We start from the raw sequence: 21,540 nt of genomic DNA, 5'->3' as shown, positions 1-21,540 counted from the left end.
AGCACTTTGAGTTTGGCATAGAGCTGGTGTTGGCGGAGTTTTGCCAGTACGGATCGAAAATGTTTGACGTGGTCCTGCTTTGATGCGGAGTATACTAGGATATCATCAATATATACTAGAGCACAGACATCAATTAATTCCCTTAAGACATTGTTCATGAAGTATTGAAATGCTGCGGGCTTGTTGCAAAGGCCAAAGGGCATTACTTGATATTCGTACAGGCTGTACTTGGTACGAAAGACGGTTTTCCATTCGTCACCCTTTTTCACTCGAACGAGGTGATACGCTCCTCTCAGATCTAATGTTGTGTAGATTTGGGCATCTTTGACTTGATCAAGCAGTTCAGGATTAGCGGCAGAGGGTAACTGGTTCAGTGCTCAATAGTCGATGCACGTTCTCAAGTCCCCTTCCTTCTTCGGCACGAAGAATAGGGGACTGGCTGCTGGAGACTTCGAGGGACGGATGAATCAGTTTGCCAGGTATTGGTCTTAGGGGCCATATAGAAGATCGTGGCCTGGCTCCAGCCTGATATATCAGAGGGCTGGGGGTAAGAATCATGACATGGCCTGATCAGTGATGACCAGGTTCTTGCGGAGTCGATTGATCAGGATAGTATGATTGACCGTGTCAAAATCAGGGGAAAGGTCAGGGAGGTTGAGGACAGAATCGAGATTAGAGAACAGATCTTCACGGGTGTTCAGGAGAGCTGTTACCTTGCCTCTGGCTGCTCTGAAGCCAGACTGATGGTCATGGAGACAACCAACAGATTCAGTGTGGAGAGAAAGTTGGGAGATGGGCAGCTTTTTCAGGAGTTTGCCCAGGAAAGGAGTGAAGATCGGGCGATAGTTTGCCAGACAGGTAGGCTCAGCAGAAGGCTTTTTAAGAGGGTCAGGGGGATGCACAAGGGAGTGCTTGAGGGGAAGGAGCCAGTGGTGGAGGAGTGGTTGCAGAAATCAGCCAAGGCTGGGGCAAAGGTGTCAATGTGGTCCTTGATGGTTCTGGAAGTGCAGGGGAGCACCTGTTTGGACGACACTTTCATAGATCGGACTCGTCTAGAAACATCGTTGGGTGTTGTCAGAGAGAAAGAGGAGAAAGGAGGAGAGGGAGACGCAGCCGGAGGGGGCCAAGAGAGGTAGAGGGTGAGGAAGAGGAGAGCAAGGACAGGCTGTCCTGGGTTTTTGTGGTGAAGTGAGAAGCTAGAGCTGTACAGAGGGCCTGGGAGGGATAGAGACTGCAGAAGTATTGGTCAGCTCCTTGCAGAGTTCAGCTGTGTTGTAAGAGGCCGCCGAGATGTGGGCTTGGATGTGGACGCTCTTCTTAGACAGGTCAGAGTCTGTATTGCCTTTGGTGCAGGCTGCAGGCCAGTTTTCCATAGGATGCCCGAAAGCCCTATACTTCCACTCGGCCTTCCGGCACTTGCATTTCAGGGCGGCGAGGTCAGAGCCATACCAAGAGTTGCACTTGAAGGTAGGCTTCAGACCGATTCCCATGACAAGGGCAAGGATGTCCAGGCTGTAGGAATAAAAATGTCCAGAGATAGGAAGATGCAGGTTAGAGAGGGCTGTGCCAGAAGTTGAGTCAGCCGCAGGATTAGAAGGATCAGAGAAGTAGAGGCAAAGGCATTCACTGACATACGCTTCATGAGCCGAATGACCGAGAAGGTAGGTGGCAGTGCTGGGGCAGACTTTGCCTGAGGTACAGAGAGTGTCAGGTGAGACGAAAGCAGAAAGTGGCCAGTCTAAGAGAGAGGAGTGGTGAGAGGGTTAGAGAGAGGATGTCCGAGGAGATGAGAACATCCAAGGTGTGTCGGACCAGAGGGTAGATTGGAAAGAGAGAGGGTGTCGCAGAGGTTGCCGAAGAGCCCAGAGGAGGGAGAAGAAGCATCTAGGTGGATGTTGAGGTCTCAGAGGGGGAGAATTTGAGAGGTAGATGTCAGCCTGTCCAGGAGGAGGGGGGAGGGAAGAGAGAAAGAAAGAGAAAGAGAAAGAAAGAGAGAGAGAGAGAGAATGAGATAATTCAAAGGAGAAGTAAGCCTGAGTAGGAATGACAGAGGCAGGGACACATGCCAGAAAGAACCGTGCTACTCCACCTCCAGGTCAGTTAGTTCTGGGCTCAAAGCAATCTTGTAGTCCTCAGGGATGAGAGTCAAAACTTGTGACAGAGCAGGCTGTGAACCATGTTGCGGTGAGAGCGAGGCCTTCCAGGTCAAGTACTTCGAGGAGGTGGCAGATGTCAGATGAGTGTTTGACAGCAGAATGAGATTTGAGAGCCAGCAGGTTGCCACATTTGAGAGTCTTCCAGGGTGGGATACATGCTTGAGGTACACCCAGCAGAAGTGGTAGAGGGGCCCGCGAGTGGGCAGAGGTGGTAGCAGCAGGTGGGATAGTATCAAGAGGAGAAGGGAGGTGCCAGAGGAGCCAGAGAGGTGCTAGTAAGCAGAGGAGCCAGAGAGGCGCTAGTAGAAATAGCAGGAAGGAAGTTGATAAGATGCGGGAGACGCCTATCGAAAAAGGAGAAGATTGGGCCGAGGGACCTGGACCAAGACAGTGCCATTCAGATAGACATTAATGATGGTCTTAGAGGAATGAAAGGAGACCAAGAGGACATCCTACTGAGCGCCACCATTAATGGGAGAGGTAGAGATAGGAGAGAGAACAGAGACCATATGAGGGGTCCATAGGTCTGGTGAGGGAACGACAAAGAGGATGTCAGTGACTGTCTGGAGGAAGCACTGATGTAGATATGAGTGTGTCAGAGTGTCCGGTGTGCCGTGAATACTGTGAGGATTTCTTGGGACTGCTGCTAGAAATCACTGCTGGAAAACACATTTTTTTTTGCTGCCTTGGAACTTTACATTGGAGTCTGCTTTCACTTCGCAGACACAGGAGTCTGCTTTCACTTGCTGTTGCCCTGCCTGCACGGACGCTCCACCTCCCTACGCCTGCTTGCTTCATAAACCGGAAGTCAAGCGAAGCGTAGCGGAGTGTCCGGTGTCAGGTGGAGTGTGGAGTGCTAGACCCCAGCGCCGTAAAAGATCTTCTAAACTTCAAACCACAAAGGAAGGTAAGCCTTCCTTTTTTTTCCTACACGGGTCATCGGGATTAAGTGAAGAAGAGCACGGATATAAAATGCTCTTAAGGGGAGACAATGAACAAACTGGAGGGGCTGAGGGCACAGCTGGGGACACAGATATCACCTGTTCCACCCCCTCCTGGGCTGCGGAGGCAGAACTACAGTTGGAGGTCCCTGATCCCCTATTAAACGAAAACCCTTGCCCCTTTAACATTCAAGTGAAAATTGGAGCAAGCACAGCTCTATACATAGATAACGGGCTGGGGGCACCCAATACTGGGGAAACACACAAAGTCACGGGAGCCGCCATGGATGACATCGAAATTGTAGCAGGAAGCCAACAGACGGCCGCTGAGCATTCGGCAAATCAGGTCACACAAAAAACCATAGATAAACCAGTAGAAACCCAAACGCAAAATCTGGTCAGTTCGCCAAATCCAACAACATGGAACGTTTCTATTATTGAGCATTGGGCAAGCCCAAATGAGGCAAGCATAGGTGACAACGCCAGTCTAGGGCCTGCATCCAGTGGGATAGAAAAATCGAATTTACCAACATCGGGGGAGCTTCACATACAGAAGATCCTGAAAAGAAAAAACTCAAACTCCGAGGCAGAAGAAGAAAGGCCGTGGATGGAGTCAGCAAAGTCGGAAGGCTGTGAGGGAGCAAACCCAAGGAACCAGCTTAGCCCCCCAGACAGATATACAGTTAAGAGGACGAAATACCCGACCAACCAAAAGGAAGGTGCCCCCAGAAGCATTATATGGAAACCATTTACTGCAGGACCATTGCCAATAAACCTAACAAAAGGGGGGACCAAAACTCCAACCATCACAAATGGAGGAACCACAGTTACCCCAGTAAACGCAGGACAGACCCTTAGCCTCAGTTTTGGCAGCAGGAGCTCCGCCTGTACGAATCAATTAAAGAAAACGACAGAAGTGGAAATATCAGACGCAGTTTTGTTGGAAACGTCAATGGACATGGAGAACGCATTAAGAGATAAGTTTACAGGAATCAAAAATGTTGACAAAGCAAAAGGAACGAGTGCAAAAGTAGCTACTGAAGACAAATTGACACAAACGTTGCCACCAAACCAAGTGGGAAGCGTAGACCAGGTCATATCAGGCCGAACAATGGAAGACAATTTCCTAATGGTCGCAACTTTGTCAGGTGTCCTAGCACCCTTCATGAAATTGTACGAGGATATCGCGGACACACTAAGAGATCATTCTACAATACTTGCTATGGTTCACACTAAAACAATATTTGTGGAGGGCTTTAGCTCAGCAATCCAAAACAACTTGGACAACAGTACCGCCAACGTCACCCAACTGCTACATGACATAATCGAACCTATACTAAAAGAGAGAAAACTAGGGAAGTCAAATCCAAAAAGCAAGGAACCAATAAGGAAAGACCCTGGAATAATGACCACACAAGATGTCAGCCCAGTCATAGAAAAAGAAAACAAAGCTGGATCCAACGAGCAAGAAAACAAAGGAGAAAGGTCCACGGCAACACCGGTAAACGTAGAAGAGGTCGCAGAAACCAAAAGTGCGTCCGTTACGGACCGTGAGCAGCCCAAAGTGAAGACAAGGGGGAGGCAAAACGAAGACGGACCCACCCTGGCCGAGGACTGCACCAGCAATAATCTTTTGAGAGAAAAATCAAAGAGCACATCATCTGATCCAGATATAAGAAATGAGCCAACGAAATCACTAGAGACTGAAGTGGAAAAAAAAAACCTAAACAGAAGTGCCAGGGAAGGGCTAAACAATTCTACAGAAATAGTGGAGGCTATCTCTAGTAAAAAATCGACAACAAGGCCTGAAGACCCCACCACTATGGATAAGTGTCGGGAGAAAGGAAAGAAAAAGGGGAACGTGTATGAGATCTTCAAAACAAGAGACACAAACACAGGAGGGAAAAAATCAGATAACCAAATAAAAACGAAGAACAACGGGCCCACAGACAACAAATCAGGGGGTCGTCACAAGATCACAGGACCCACTAAAAAACAGAAAAATCAACCACCAGTAAAAGCCACAAGCAGTAGCAAAAGCCGGGCATTTATGAAAAATTTGACAATACCAAAAGAACAACCGAGTATAATTGACCAGCTAAGAAACAACAAGAAAAAGGTCAGAACAGAACAAAAGACTGAAGGACAAAAGATCTTAGAAATCGAAGAAGACGATTGTCCTGAAAATGACCTTCTGGATCTCTCTACATACCCGGTCTCAGATGATGAAGACAAACAGGGAATAAGAGGCTTCGAAGAGGTAAATACAGAGGCAGAAGACTCCTTGAGTGAGGAGCATACAGACTATAGTGAGAGTGATACCTCATCTATAATGTCAATACAGACCGAAAACGAGTCACAGAGAGACAACAAAAAAGTTCCAGATACTCATACAGAAAAGGATGCATTGAGAAAAAACCGGGATCTAAGTGAAAAAACTCAGAAGAGTGAACGCAGAGGTCGAGAAAGGAACATGGGGCGGTCTGAGACCCGGAACCACGGAACCAGTCGGGAAAGTGAAACAAGATACAGCAAAAAGCGGACCGAGATGGAGGAAAGAAGAGATCGGCATCAACAAAAAGAGGGGGAAAGAGACCTACAGCACTGACCGCGCAAAACAAGTGCTGGTGACAGTTATAAACAACCGGGGCTTGTCCTAGAACGTATCCTTCATTATGAAGACCGACTAATTCTCAACAGAACCAATGTAATAAGATTACTCCACCATATACCGGCATTAAGACTAATTACAACAGACGACCTGGCGATCGTGGAATTCGTCGAGGAAGATCGCACTGATAAAGTAATTCTGCACACAAGATCAAATCTGGTGAGACAACTACTACTGGAAGAAGCCCCGCAATTAAGACCAATGGGTTTTGACTTACAAGAAAGTGACGAAGTCCTAAAAACCCAGGAGAGAGTAAAGAAACACTCGGTGAGACAGATCAACAGCAAAGACAGAGAGACCAGTAGTGTTAAAACAAATAGAACATCAGCAGTGAGAAGGGGCAACCAGAACACACAAAGCTCAAACAATAGAAGTCAACATCAAGGAGAAGAAAACGAAACGGCAAGGTGGAAATGGTTGAAAAACATGATTGATGACAAAACAAACACCCAATAACATAAAACAGTAAAAAGTGTGGGTTCATGGAGCCTGGGAAGTTGGAACACTAGAGGCTCTACCCTCCTTTTTACTAAGGGAGCGCTTCAAAAAGAGAACTTTAGTGTGTTGTGCCTACAAGAAACATGGCTGTTGCAACCACCGACACTGGAAGGTTACGTGGTTCTGCTAAATCCAGCGGTCAAAAAGGCAGACCCATGTCAGGCCTACTTATAGCCATCAAAAACGATCTGGATTGGCAAGTCCTGGAGGAGTCAAACCCAAATTTATTCATCCAGTTGGTAGTGTTACAGCTGGACAAAAAAGCCAGTAAAATACTAATATTGATCAACATATACTGGAACCCAGCATATTTATCAAACAAAAACCTACCAGATAAAATAGCAGAACTAATTGATGAACAAAGAGAAAAATGGACTGATCCAATATTCATATTGGCAGGAGATCTAAATTGTTCATGCCTGAACAAGGACAACCAACCCGAATACGATACAACAACTGCCTCAGCAAAGGAAAAAAGAGGAACAATGTGGAATCGTATGGTACAATCAAGGGACTGTGTCGTTCTGAATGGAAAGGTGAAGGGGGACCAACCAGCAAAACCTACTTGGAAGGGAACACAATCAGTAGAGATCCTGGATTACACTTGCATTTCAAGCAACCTGTCAGATAACATCCAGACCTTGAAAGTAATCCCAACAGTAGAAAGTGACCACAATCTGTTAAAACTGACGTGCAAAAACATAAGCAATAACAAGATTGGAACCTACAACCAGAAGGTGGTCATAGACCAAAGGGGTATTAAATTAAGGATCAGACCAGAGAAAACAAGAGAACTAAACCATAACCTAAAACAAATGATCTCGACGCTTGAAAACGAACAAAGCCAAAAAAGGATTGACTACACCCCGCTTTTCAGAGCATTTGTTACAGAAAGGAAGCTTGGAAGTAACCATCAAACAACGACTCGCCAACATCAGTATGACAGTCGCATACGAGAAAGGAAAAAAGCATTAAGGAGAGATATTAGACGACTAAAAAAGACCAAACACGACAACTGGAGTAAAGAGATACATAAGTTAAAACAAAAGTACAGAAACTGGTTACACTTACACAAGAAGACATTGCTAAACCAGGACACAGAAAGAATGTTGGGGAAAATAAGATCTAAAAACACAGCTGAAATTTGGGCAATTATCAACGAAGCGGAGAAGCCTCAAGCAATAAGTTAAATGAACCCAATAAGTGCTTCATCATGGGTTAAGTATTATACACAGCTGCAAGGGGAAATTTACATCGACCCAAAGCGGAAATCAATGACAAACAAAAATGAGGCAGTAATAGATATCAGTATTGAGGAAATAGAAAACATCCTGAAAAAATTGAAAGAGTCGAGAGCCCCAGGGCCCGACGGGCTCACAAATGTAATCCTGAAAAGCAACATAAGTGAATGGGCCAAATTCCTTCAACTTCTATTCAACTACATATTAACAACAGAAAAAATCCCGGAGTCCTGGCGAAAGGCAGTAGTGGTACCCATTTTCAAAAAGGGTCTCAGAACATCAGCAGACAACTACAGACCGATTGCATTACTGGACGTGGTGGGGAAGGTCTTTGCGTCCACACTATTGAAAGCAATAAACCACTGGGTACAGCAAAGTGGACGTCGTGATCCTTGGCAATCGGGTTTTGTGAAGGGGAGAGGCACAGCACTCAACATTTTCCTGATTAACTTATCGAAAGCCAGAACACAAAGGAACAAAAACCAAGGAATCTACATCGCGTTTGTAGACTTGTCAAAAGCTTTCGACACCATAAAAAGAGCCAAACTATGGAAGAAAATGGAAAACTGGGAATGTCCTCAGTCACTGGTGGAGAACATCAAGGACTTGTACACGGACACAAGCATCAGAGTCAGACTGGATACAGCGGATACACTAACAGACGAAATTCAGATAAAAATGGGCTTAATGCAAGGATGCCCGCTGGCACCGGAACTGTACAACCTGTTCACGTCAGATCTGGAAGATTCATTTGAGTCCACCCGCTGCTTTCCACCAAAAATAGCAGGAACGCCGATTGGGAGACTGCTTTACGCAGACGATATCGTCCTGATGGACCAAACCCAAAATCGGCTTGCAAAGACAGCTTACATCATTACAGTCGTATGTGGACTCAAATGACCTGGTTATAAACCCAGAAAAATCAAGAATTCTGAAGTTAGGCCCAGGAGGTAATAAAGCCAGAGGGAAAAAACTAGGATGGTCTCTGAGAAACAAAAAAATCCTGGAAGTCGAAGCATTCACATACTTAGGAGTCTGTATAGACAAACGAAGAACAATACGCCAAGAATAGCTGGGCTAAAAAGAAAAGCAACCAATCTAGCTGCCCAAGGGAGAATTCTGCGTAAAAGATACTGCAGATTTACCCATCACCTCTAATAGCCTTTTATAGGATGAAAGTGGTGCAATACTAACATATGGGGTAGAATCACCAATCCCCTTACAAGCTCAAACATGGTCAATCCTGGAGGGTCTGTTTTGGAGGCAAGCTTTACAGCTGCCTAAATCAGCCCCAATACAGCAGATAAGAAGAGAGCTGGCTCTGACATCATTCAAAACAATAGTGGTATGGAAAACACTAAGTTTCTATTGGAAATGTCTTGAGGAAAACACTACGGGTGGATTTGGGGTGTTGAAAAAAGCCCTAAAAGATCAATCCGATGTAATCCTAACAGACTGGCAAAAGCTATGTCGAGGGATCCTAGTGAACCTCAGCGAGTCAGAGGATGACTTATGGATTAACCCAGACAAAACTAAAAAGAAACTATACATGGCAGATTGGATCGAAACCCAAGAAGATAACTGTAAATATAAAGGTTACGAAGACTTCTGGGCCCAGCCACGAAAACTGAATCAGATCCCGAGCTATCTGACTTTATTCCCCAATTGGTACTTCCGAGACCTTTTCCTGAGATTCAGATTGAACATTTTACCAACAGGAGAAATATTACAAAGAAGAAAAAGGCTGGACATCAGGGAAAGCTGCAGAATGTGCAAAAAAAAAGGAGAGATAGAATCTCTGAAACACCTCATACTACAGTGTGCCGGTTTAAGGAAAGAGCGAGAGCAGTGCTTGGGGGACATCCTTAGAAGCTACACGACAAGGAATGTCGATGAGTGGTGGAGGACTCTTGTAGAAGGAGAAAAAATGAAAACGACATTAGCACTCATAAAATTAGTGATTTTAATCCTTAAGAAACCAGAGGAGATCAACAACATAACCCAGGACTAATAAGATGCTACCAAGCACTGCTACTAAGATACTGTATACCAAACGAAGAATCATGATGAAAGAACGGACATGCTCAGGTTAAAGGTTTCAAATAAGGAATCCACACAATCTGTTTAAATAAAATTAAAAAAAAAAATTTAAAAAAATATCAGCGATAGGGAGGCCTGGTGTGGAGACCAGGAGGTCAGTCCTGACCTTATTCCTTCCAGTCTTAGTGAGAGGGATAGGATAGGAGACAGAGCGTCAGTAAGATGGGAGAGATGGAAACCACCATAATAGGGAGGAGGAGGGAGCGAAAAAGAATGGGAGACACAGCCCAGTGCTGCAAACACAGGAAATGCAGAGGGGGCACAAGGTATGGGACAAACAAGTGTGGCATACAGGAGACACACAGCGGTACAACGGTACACCCAGCGGGGTGGGGACCTATAGAGTGGGAGAGCCTCATGGGTGGGAGAGAGCCTAATGGGACACAGTTCATCAGTAGCCACAATGCACAAACCACCCAGATTCGACTTTCCTAAAAGTTGGGAAAAGCCTAGTTAAAAACACAGCAGCAATGCACAAACCACCCAGATTCGACTTTCCTAAAAGTTGGGAAAAGCCTAGTTAAAAACACAGCAGCAATGCACAAACCACCCAGATTCGACTTTCCTAAAAAGAGGGAAAAAGGCCTAGTTATAAACACAGTAGCAATGTAATGTGACTTTCCTACGGACATGAGAGGGGTGGCTGAACAAATACAGTTAGCCGAGGTGCTAAAGGGTGGTGCAGTAAAGAATATAGGAATAATTTGAGGGGTGATTCAGTTTAGTGGAGTGCAGAAATTGCTGCCCCCCTGAATGCACTACACCTACCTGGTTGGTAGCAGCAGGTTGACGGCTGTTGGCTTCTTGCTTCCCTGGCTGACACCAGCAGACACCATATGAAGCTGCTTCCACTGGAGAGGTCCTTTGCCTCTGCCTCTGGGTCCTTAGCCACAGGGGGGGGCTGCCTGGAAGGCTGTTGGATAAGGGCCCAGTTCTCCAATGGGAGCGCACTGGGCAAGAGGGAGTGGGAAGGGGGAGCGGGAACCAGGAGTTGCAGCGTAGAGAAGTCTTAACTTCGAAAGTAAATTAAATTGTTAACCCTGGTGCCTCAGCGAGCCAGAGCACTCACCCCAGCCAGAATGCCACTGAAAAATGAAGCTAACAGAGCCCAGGAGGGTGTAGACCCTTGCTAGGGATTGGCCCGTTCTCCAGTGGGAGCGAGGTGGGCAGGAGGGAGGGCGGGGGAGGAAACAGGGAAGCGTGGACAAGGGGAGCAAGAACCAGGCGCTGCGGGGCAAAGAAGCACTAACTTTTAAAGTAAATTAGATTTTGAACCCTAGTGCCTCAGCGACCGAGAGCACTCACCCCAGCAAGGATGCCACTGAAAAAATGAAAGTGCACCTAGATCCATCCTGCAGCCAAGCACTCACAGACCAGATGCCTCTGCTACTACAGTCATAATCCGGCGCTGGAGTTTGGTACTCTGCAGATGCTCTACTTGTGGCCCAGGAACATTGCTGGTTGCTGCAAGTGGCCTTCCTGGAGCTTGTTCCTCTACCTCCACAAGGTGGGCCTGCTTACCTGGACCGGGGTCTCTTCGCTGTACTGCTTTGTCTGCTGGGTCCTGGTAGTCTCTGCTCAGAAGTGGGAGTCACTGTTGCTGCTGTTCTGGGGCCTGTCCAGCCCACAGCCTGCCAGCCAGACAATGGAATCGCTGTGTAGAATGACCCAATCCAGATTCCCTACTCAGTCATTGCACCTGCGACCCCTGGACCACCATCATTTTAACAATAAGCTTTTTCTCGTGCTTACCTGTTGGCTTTGGAACCCTTGCACAGGGGAATCCAGAACTTCCTACCCAATCAAATCCCTAGCCAGATACTCATCTGAACAGTCGCTTTTTTGGGCATTTGCACACTTACTTAACTGTTTGGGAAGGATTGTATAAATGATGTGCCTGCCTTATGCTAATAAGGCAGGTTATAATATTGGGTTTTACTGAAGTCTCTTGTCTTTACTGTTAAAATATTTGACTTGCTCAATCATATTGTCTTCAAATGTGTTGGAGGGTAAAGTGGCGTGTGGTCTCGTTGTGGCATTGTAAAATAGAGTGCGTGCACGCAGATAGTGTTTTGTGGTATATATTACCCTTGATTTGTACTTGCTTATTGCAATTTAAATGCTTAATAATGTATTTTTAGAGCACTATGTGCCGCTTTGTTACTTGACTGTTGCGAAGTATTGTTAAATGAACGTACACACACCTCTGGTCTCCTGATGTCTGCCTATGTTACCATGTGAGAGTTTGGCCAGGTTAAGAGTTAAGAACCATGTTCACCAACTAAGTAGGCCACCCTGAACCCTCCCAATAGCAGGAAGTGACGATGTTTAATGTAGAGTAGTATATTGGATGATTATAAGTGTTTTGAAGTCCTTTGTGGCTTCCTCACCCACTGATCATGCTCTTGCATCAAGGACACATTTAAATGGCCCAACTCTGACTTCAGGAACCAGGCAGCCAGGCTACTGCATATAGATTGGAATGTGCCTTCTGCTGTGTCAATAGGCTGTGAATTTGCTTGGCGCTTGTGACATGTGCAAATACCTTTGTGTACTCAAGTGAGTGATGAGGATTAAGGTGAGCTCCTCATGTAGTACTTTCTGCACCCCTCTACTCCTTGTATTGTTAGGGGTGGGGGTCAAGGGGAAACATCCCTTACCAACTTCATGGTCACTTGCACAATCAGATTTACAAGAGGTCGACCTTTCAACATATTTATTGTTGTTTACCAATGCAGAGCCAATACAACTTTTTTGCAGTGTTACATACAGATCTTCCCAATTATCCATTGCTTGTGACAATTGAGCACAAGACATTCCCAGAGTGTCACGCTTACCTCAGAGTGTCACGCTTACCTGAGTCTCTGCAGGAGCAATGGAGTCCTCCGGTTCCTTCTCTGGTTCTACACCACCCCTCAGTTAGTGGGAAGTCAGGCCTGCCAAAAGAATGAATGGTTAGGATTGATTTATAGGGGTGCCTGACCCTCCTCTTCCCCTCAACCCACTTATATACCTAATTCACTACAGTGCGTGTCTCACTTGTGTGTTTACTTTGCTGCGCACTCCATCCTGCTTGTGCAGGGGCACTATTTTCAGGGTGATGCCTCGGATGTTGCTGTTCCTGAGAACTGCCTCCCCCAGTTCGCTGCTTTAGTTCCAAGAGTTTTTGGTTACCCGGTTGCTGCACTGGGATTGTCAGTTCAGGTAAGTTCAAGTAAGTGGTCTTATAACACCACTAGTGCTAGGTTTGTAGTCACCAAGTCCGTAACTGCCCAGTTAACTCACTGGGGTTATTCAATGCAATATTTCAGATCTGCCGTAGCGCTTGCTGACTTGCGTGCCACTTACAACACTGGACTGCAGCAATAGCGGTGAGCAGAGATGGCAGAAGAGTTCTAATTGCTTTTCTCTTTCCTTGCAGGGTTCCTGGAGTCGGGTGAATGGTGCGAGAATTGATGGGAAAGCTGGTTCCTGCTCCGAGCGATGCGTGAGGTAAGTTTACAGTTCTGCCTTAAAGCGCGCTGAGCGGAGATTTGCATGCGTGTGAAATTCACTGCAAAACAAACTTTCTCTCTTCTCGTTTTAGGATTGGATCCAATGATGCGAGCCCGGACTCCGGCCGCAGAAAAGAAGCTGGATCGGGAAACTGAAGGCTGAAGACTGAGCGGCGGTAAGCGTGTGCTCTTCAGTTTACAGGAAGCACACGAAGCACAGGCTGATCTCCTGGTGTGGTTTTTAAAGGCAGCCACCCCCAAAGACTAGAATGCACTGTAGCTTTCAGGATGTCACACAATGTCCATATTGGAGTGGCAGGAAGTGAAGTAAAACCTTGGTTGAATAGGAACAAAGTGTGCAACTTCCTATGTGATGGGAGTGTCGATTCTGAATACCTGATGTGAGTGTTTTAACTGCCAGGCCTTCACCCACATGGCTCCTACCTGATTTCTCCATCTGCCTCCACTTGCCTGTGCTAAAGGGGAGAGGGGTTTATATGGGAGCCCAAGGTTAGTAGTCATGACAGTTCTCCCCCTCAAGGCCCCTCCCAACGATGTATTCTCTGGTCCGGGTTTAGTGGGATTATCTCAGTGGAATTTACGTACCAACCCAGAAGCATGGATATTTGTACTAGGTTCCCACAATCTATTCTGGGGCCCATATCCTTTCCAGTCTACTAGACCGCATAGGACCTTTCTTACCACTTTGGAATCTAGGATGCTTTTAACTTCAAATTCTGGTTTGTCACTTTCTATTACTATTGGATCTGGGGCCTTTGGTAACTGAGTCCCTGGGTGTACCAGCTTTAGTAATGACACATGGAATACCGGGTGAATGCGCATGTGTGGCGGTAAGGCTCATTTCATGGCCACTGGGGAGATCACAGCTTCTATGGTGAATGGACCCAGGTATTTAGGCTGAAACTTTCTAGTGCCTTTTAATGAGATATATTTGGACGCCAACCATACTGCATCCCCTACTTGATAACTCAGGACCCTTTTTCGATGACAATCGGCATACTTCTTCTGTGTGTCTTTGGCTGCTTGTAGGTGTATTGCTGCATCTTTGGCTGCTTGTGTAATACGTTTGTGTAGGGTTTTGACCGCTGGCATTTCAATTGTTTCTGGTGGATCATAGACAGATATCCGTGGGTTTCGTCCATATAATGTATAGAAGGGAGTTTGTTGTGTGGAAGTGTGCATTGCATTATTATATGCATATTCTGCCATCCATAAGATCTCCACCCAGTTATGGTCCATTTGGTGTAGGAGACAGCAATGGTATTCTTCCATGGTTTGGTTTGTGCGCTCCGTTTGCCCATCTGTTTGTGGATGGCGACTAGTGCACAGGCGAACTTCCACTCCAGCCAGAAAGCAACATTTTTTCCAGAACTGCGATACAAATTGACTGCCTCTGTCAGAGATAACCATATATATACCAGGTATAGGCGTTTGATAGAATGGAAGGCCGTCTTGAATGGAATAGTGCGATCCTTTCATGTCCCATGTTCTTAACTCTTCCGTGGGTAAGTCTCGTCTAATTTCTTCTTTGAGCACGTCCAACGGTGAAGGATTATTCCTGCAGAGGCCTAAGATTTTATTTCCCGGAATGATGTCTAGTGGATCAGGTTCATTAAAAGCTTCTTCACCCTTGCCTATGCGGGAAAGAGCATCAGCGTTACCGTTTTTAACTCTGGGTCGGTAGGTCACTACAAAGTCATATTCCATCAGGAACAGAGCCCAGCGGAGCGGTCAGGATGACTGAGCCTTGGCTGATCTTAGGTATTATAAATTTCGATGGTCCGTTATGATTGTAATGGTATGTTTGGCTCCCAGCAAGTAATGTCTCCATTCTTGGAGGGCATTTTTGATTACCAGCAGCTTCTTTTCCGTTACTGCGTAATTAAGTTCAGCTGGAGAGAATTTTATCGACCAACATGCCACCAAGTGTAAATGACTTGTATTTGGATTTTTCTGGGATAAGACAGCTCCCATGGCCACACTTGAGGCATCCGTTTCAACGATATAAGGGAGATATCGTTGTGGATGTTGGAGCACCGGAGCTGCGGTGAACATGTCCTTCAGGGCACAGAATGCTTCTTCTGCTGCAGAGGTCCATTCAAATTTTCGATTTTTGCGTAATAAAGATGTAATCGGGTGCACCAGATGCGAAAAGCCAGATATAAAGCGCTGATAAAAGTTTGCAAAACCGAGAAAGCTTTGTACTCCCTTGAGTGACGTGGGGGATGGCCAGGTGAGGATAGCATCCACTTTCCTATTGTCCATTCTTATGCCTTGTGAAGACAATATGAACCCTAAAAACTCCACTTCGGTAACATGGAAGAAACATTTTTCAAGCTTAGCGTACAGGTGGTTCTCACGTAGCTTGTGGAGTATTGCCTGCACGTGTGATACATGTTCTTGGATATTTGCAGAGTAAATAAGGATATCGTCAATGTAAAGTATCGCACATACGTCAAGTAATGTCATGACCCTTACCCCTGGCAAGTCAGCCTTCCAGTTAGGGCCAGGTCAAAGGCCTTAAAACCTCATCCAAGACTCTCTTGGAGTCAGTCCTGGCACCTTTGGCACCAGGCTCATAACCATCATTAAGACCAACATTAGAATGGGACTATTTACTTTCGACTATTTAACTTGGGGGAAGGGGGGGGTTCAGCCAACATGGAGGCACACACATAGCTCAGTTACAAGGAACTGAGCTATGCGGTCTAGTCTTTTGGGTGTGGCAGGCCTGGGACTATTTTACTTGGACTACTTTACCTGAGACTATTTAAACTGCACCCAAACAGCAGAACATGCTTTGCGTTATTCTGCTGTGGGCAGCGTAACGCTCACTGTGTCCAGTTATTTGATGCCAGCTTACCTGAAACCAAGGACCGCAGAGAGAGAGAGAGAGAGAGAGAGAGAGAGAGAGAGAGAGAGAGAGAGAGAGAGAGAGAGAGAGAAAGAACACTACAAAACTTACCTGGAACAGTATCCTGTCTTCAATCCATCGCCGACTTCAGTTCCACTCCTGAAGGTACGAACTCCGGCACCGCATGCATCAAGAAATGCTTTATTTTGTGCTACAACGTGTCAAAGGAGTGAACCTTGCAAAATATATCATAGCTCTGTGCCCATGTCAATTCCAGGAGACCTTTGCCTTGTACAGACTGTTGTGTACAAGAAACTAACTATGACTGAAAGACAATATTGGGAAGTCAGATGGCAAAATCGAATTTGAAAGGAAATGCTAGCAGTTTTCACCACATGTGTAAAATGGGCTTGCAAACCAAATAAAAATAAATGTTGTTTTAAAGGAAAAGTAATATGTTGAATGAAAGCTTGTTTGTGCCTAGCAATGAGAAGGGGTTGGCTCCTGGGAAACACATATGGGCTATTTTTATTTCACAGGCTTGTTTTTTTAAATCAGGACCAAATAAGAAAATAAAAGGTTTTAAACCGCCTGGGCTGAATTTGCAAGCTTCCAAAAACAAGTTATTCTAGTTGGCAGAGATCAGGCTTCCCCCAAGGAAGGGAGCCACCATAAACTTCAAAAGTGATCATTGCTAGGTTGGAAAACTGTGACTGAACAGGACAAAGAAACTTCACATACTAATCAGACTTTAGTCTGGACAGGGGCCTCTTTCAATAGAAATTCTGGGACATCAAAGTGCGAAGTGGATATGGGGCAATAAACCTTCAGTCAAGCTGGATAAACCCATCCACCCTTTGGGGGAAGTGACAGTTGGTGGTAGCTGAAAAAGAAAAAAAAATGGTCCAGTGCAGGACAAAGGACTGCCATTTGCTTCCAGAGACCATTTCATAAATAAACTTTAAAGACTTATCCCTGCAGCAAGACTTTGTAAAAATGCGAAAATGCTACAGTTTAAATTTGATTTTATGGGCTTTTATTTAAGACGTTGTAGAATTCCCCGACACCTTGGGAATAGAAATGGCAAAGTAATGCGGATTATAAGAAAAGTATCCAGGTTACCAATGCAAATTGTTATACTTGCATCCCTTATGATAATCCACACGTGTATAAAGTTATGGAATTTTAGGCCAAATCTTTCATAGTCAAAAAGACAAAAAATGATTAAAAGGACAAAATAATGTCTCACAGATTGCAGGATTGGACTGCTATGCTCTACATAAAATATGTAACCTGATTATGTCATTTATTAAGGTGCTGCAAATGTACAAATGTGTAAATTCTGTTATGACTGATTTTTGGCAAAAAGGTCTGTGGGAAGACTTTTTACATCATAAAATGCAACCTCCTAAACTGAGTCACATCTTAGGGGAGGCAGCCAACATTGATTGTCCAATCCAGTTGTTTAGAGGCGTGCTTAGTTAAGCCAGCCCAGCCATATACTTCGATGATGTCACTATGCATTATAAATAAGAGTCTCTGACAAGACTCTGGACACACTCTTCCTGAAGTTCCTGCACTTTCATCAACCAGATTCTAGACCCCACTACAAGGCCAAAGCATTGCTGGCCCTACTCCAGGGCCCACTGCAAAACCCAAGCAGTGCTGATCCCATTCCCAGCAAGGCCTCAATTCTGAAAACCCAGTAATCTCCCATGAAAAAGGGGAAAGCTGTGGAGTTCTTTTGGGAAGCATCCTGAACCAGCCTGGCTTGCTGCCCACTAACTGCATCCAGAGATACCGGAGCCATCCAGTGACCAGAATTGCCACTCCGCTGTCCTTGCCATCCGGTGACCAGAACGGCCCAGCTGTCCTTTGCCAGGCACGCTGCCGTATAGTGACCAGAACCATTGATGATCCAAAATCCCAAACTAAAAGTGGACTGTGAGTATAATCCCTACACCATAGAAACCCATAACCTATCTTGTCTTGCATTTGTCCTTATCCCATTCTCCAAGTCATTGTATCCTACTCCTGATAACTTTAAAAGCTGTTAGAATTATCTGTGCACCCTGCCTGTGACTTGTGCTAGCGCCATTTCTTTTCAATTTTGTCTTGTGTAATCCTAAACCATATTAGTCCTATTTCAAGTGATCGGACTGGTTTCCACCAGGGTTGAAATCGTGAATCAACCCTGGATCTTACTGTGTCCATCTTTGGTGGTCTAGTCTGAATACTCTAGTTTAGAGTAAAACTGTTCTTGTCACAACTGATTTCCTTTCCTATTTCACTGCTTTATTTTGCTCAAAGCACACCTTTCTATACCTTGCATAACTCGTCCAGTATCATAGCTAGAGACCTAGCTCTAGAGACTCTAGAGTGTCCCTGTGATACATATCTAACCCCTGCCCAAGAACCGTACTCCAAATCAGTGTATTTCCCCAGTTTTTGGGTAATTTAAGGTGGGAATTAAGAAAATGCAACTTTTACACGTGTCATTTTGCTGCAACATGTTTTAAACTTTCCATTAATTTTCGAATTATATGCTCTTGGTAATCCATTCTTTGTGATTATTAGTGTCTTTACATTGTTGCTTTAGTGAGGAATTATATTTGCTTCCAGGTTTTTAACATACATTCATTATTTATTTGTCCATTTCAAAGTGTCATTTCATAACATTGCAAAGGGTTAAAAATCCATTTCTCGCTCTTATTTGGGGGAGGGAAGGTCAAATTTGGATTTCGTTTCCTGTTTTTTATTCCCGATTACCTGTTGCTTCTGTTTATCCAGAATTATTTGTGGGTTGAGGGAACATTGCAGGGGGAAATTCTAACCTGGGTGCTATCTTTCCTAAACCAAAAAGTGCTCCTATTCCACTGTGCTGTGTATATGTTCCACTAGAAAGTTAAACCCAGTGCATTGCTCATATTCTCATTGTAATTATCACCCCATTGGTGATTGCTGCTCCATTTTAAAAAATGTATGATTTCTTTTGAATTTTTAAATAAATAAATAAATATTGCCGGTTCATGGTCCATTGTGACCCAGGGTATTTGAAAAGGGTGTGTGATATGAGTGGTGTACCATCTCAAAATTTAATCTGCATAAAATGAGAAGAAATGCATCTCAATTGTGCGCTACATACTAAGCCAAGATCAAAGTGCGTGTGTCACTTGATTGAAATTCTTAACAGTTATTCGTTTTGGCTGATAATAGGGAACTTGCACCCGAAGCAGTGCATCCTTTGATGAAGTCTAAATGAACGTTTTGTATCCAGCTCCAGTTCTAGGAACATCTTTACCTGGAGGGGACTAGAATGGACTTTGGTACATTTATAGAGAAACCAAGTTGATTGAGTGGGGCCATTGTTTCAGTGTTCTGATTACAGGGAAGCGCACAGTTAGGTGTTACAAGCCTATCGCCCAAGTATGGATCCCTTGTCTGCCGATTCCATACCAAAATGAACCACTTGGAAAATGTCAAGGCCACCGCGGTTGTCCCGGATTCAAGGTGAGCAACGTCATTACCAGTTCAAATATCAAAGTATGCCTCTCTAATGTACAGGGTTGCCAGTGCCAGGCTATTGACTCTTTAAAAGCCGGATGACCTCCTGAAGAGTAGTCATTAAATACTTGCAGGGTTCTACAAATTTGTTCACCAGTCTTATTCTAGTACTGGCCTTGTTATGTCTTTCTTCGTTGGCACTGGGAAATGTATGGAATATGGTTTACCTGTCGTACCTGTGCACCGGTCCAGGAATGGCACTTCCTTAATGGCCCCTTTTTCTAGGATGCTGGTGAACTCTGCCGCAGCAACTGGAGCTGGTCAGAGGCTGGCATTGGGGTTGGAGGGAGATACTGTATCGTCTTGTTTTTAGTTCTATGCAATACTCCCTGTGTCATGTTTATAGCCACCACCTGTCGATGGTAAAACACTTGCAAGCGTGGGACAAGGGTGAAATTCTGACCTGTAACAGGGTTACATTGGAGGGTACCTGAACTGGGGAATCCTCGCTATAAAGAAGCCCCCCCTGTGGGTGTTCCTCTTGTGCGGCCTCTGCCACAAGGTTAGGGCCTGTACTGTGACTGGTAGCTCACTTAAGTGAAACCTTTTGTCCACAGGTGCAAAAGGTGAATTGCACTCCCCGTTAGAGTGTACTATAGCCCCGGGAGCAGTAATGCCTCTTTGCCAATGGAAGGCCCACAGTGGTGATATATGGCCCCCAGTTAATTAGCAAATGGTGTTAATTCGTCAAAATCTCATTTTTAACCTTGCACAATCACCTAATGTATACAATTTATTTACCAAACAAACTTTCTTTTCAAGAGGTTAGTTAGTTAGTGTGGAGTGTGGCCTGTGTTTGAAGGCAGAACCCTGTCCAGTGGATCCAGGAGTGTGTAAGGACACCTGCACTGCCGACCTTACAACCAGCAGTCTCTGCTGTATCCAGGCCATTCTAAAATAAACTGTTCACCGTCTATTGCCCTTAGTTAATGATCCTTTGTCTTGTAAGCTGCCATACAACTTTTATTAATCCTTGGATGTCGTTGCACTGGTCTCGGTCATAACGTGGATTTTCTATTGGCAGAATGTATGCTGGTGAAGAGGCCATCTTGTGGCAAAGATGATATATTGTCATACTCTAACCGTCAGGTGGTAACTGATGTTGAAATAGGTGTAGTGAACATCTTTCTGGCTGTTGAGATCACCAATGAGTCCGGAGAAAGCAGACCTCTAATATAAGCTAGGTCTGAGGGAGAGGTTAATATGTTTTTCTATAACAAAACAAAAGAGGTGATGGCTGGAAGGTTTAGAATTAATCATAACCTCTGGCATCACTCTGGGAAACCCTTCATACCATTGTGTGTTGCCTTTCATCACCTCTTTTGGTTTTTTTTGGAGTTAAGATATTTCATGGTCGGCTAGATACTGGTATCTTAAATCAGCCATTGGGAGGCTAGTAAACCTTCCCAGGGTTTATGTCTTTAGAGGGAGTCTTGTTTTGTTTATGAGAAGCAGCTTCAGGGTCACCATGGGAGGTCCATTTGTGGAAGCTACAGAGTAGGGGGCAGGCTGTGAGGGAGCCAACCAACCACCCTTTTGTAATGGCTCTCAGGGGCCATATGAGCCCCTTTGTCCAACTCCAGGCCTTGAGGGGCTGAATCTAGACAGGGTTTCAGGATATCCCTTATTAATATTCATGAGAATACATGTGCCCTATTCAAATTCATCTAATGAATATTAATGAGGCAATCCTGAAAACCCGCCAGGATTCCGGCCCTCGAGGCCTGGAGCTGGACAACCCAGTTCAACAGTCTACCACCTCTTCAATGGAGGGGTGGGAGGGGCAAGCGTGGTCCGAGCCCACCTTGTCCGAGCCCAACTTGTCATACGTGGCCACCTTTTGACCCTCCAGTGTAAGGGGCTTTTAACTGAACTTTTTGCATGTGGGAACGCTAGCTTCGCCGTGGACCTGAAGCACACAGCGATTGCACACTGTGTGTGTAGCCTGCCAGGTAAACTTAGTGTTGCACTCAGAACAGGCCTGGCTTGGTCTCCACTTG

The sequence above is a fragment of the Ambystoma mexicanum genome, chromosome 10 (assembly GCF_040938575.1).
Source record: "Ambystoma mexicanum isolate Mex_15411 chromosome 10, UKY_AmexF1_1, whole genome shotgun sequence".
Taxonomy (NCBI): Eukaryota; Metazoa; Chordata; class Amphibia; order Caudata; family Ambystomatidae; genus Ambystoma; species Ambystoma mexicanum.
The sequence above is the reverse complement of the archived record's forward strand: the minus strand, read 5'-3'. Positions refer to the sequence as shown.